This window comes from Mizuhopecten yessoensis, unplaced genomic scaffold, assembly GCF_002113885.1.
Source record: "Mizuhopecten yessoensis strain PY_sf001 unplaced genomic scaffold, ASM211388v2 scaffold9023, whole genome shotgun sequence".
NCBI classification, from domain to species: domain Eukaryota; kingdom Metazoa; phylum Mollusca; class Bivalvia; order Pectinida; family Pectinidae; genus Mizuhopecten; species Mizuhopecten yessoensis.
The window spans coordinates 332,491-333,427 of NW_018407840.1; positions in this window are offsets into that span (position 1 = coordinate 332,491).

Genomic DNA, 937 nt, shown 5'->3' on the forward strand with positions numbered 1-937 from the left:
ACCTTAGCTGTTGATAGGAAGTTAAACAAAATTAAACCAAACCAATCGAGAGGAATCAATTGATATAGTGTTCAGTTTAACATCAATCAAGTTCAAATCAGTCCCAATATGTCGCACTGTATGACAAAAAAATGATCATAACTTGGAGAGCCTGGTGAAAATGCCACCTAAACTAAAGGTAAATGTTACAGACAATTATAATATATTTTGATGACAGGATTTTGATGAAACTTTGTCAATATTTGTATTATAAAAAAAGCAAAGACTAATTTGAATTTTAGCAACATCTGTACATAAATAATAAGCATCATTAGTTTCCACAAGCTAATTTGCTTAAATGTCATTCAAATGTTATCAAACTTTGTAATCATGTACAATATACAAAGACTGAGGCTAAATTTGAAGTTCAGCCATATATGCACATAATTATTTAGCGTACTAATATTATGTCCAGATTTTTTTTGGAACTTTGTCAATATTTTATATTATAGAAAGACAAAGACTGAGTTTAAAGTTCAGCAAATTCTATGCATAATTAATTATCATACTCTTGATACATTGGATTGAATCTGCACAATACCTTAATGAAATGTGACTGGATATTGATGATAAGTGGACTCTGTTTTGGCCAAACACCAGAGGGACCATATTATTTGAGTGGTTTGTAGAGAGTTCCGGATTGTAGAGGGTTCCGGTTTGTAGAGAGTCTGCTTCAACATTATTTCTGAATTCTTGTTAAGAATACAATCAATTTTACCTATGCGATTTAACCCTCCCAAATGTGTCAGTCAGGTGTGTAATAATTTACCTGTATCAGCCTAATGTGTTATAACATAACTTGTATCAGCCCTGTGACATCACAGCCTGTATCAGCCTGGTTAAATATCCAGATTTTAATCTGTATTATAGTTTATATTGCGCCTGATTCCAAAACAAG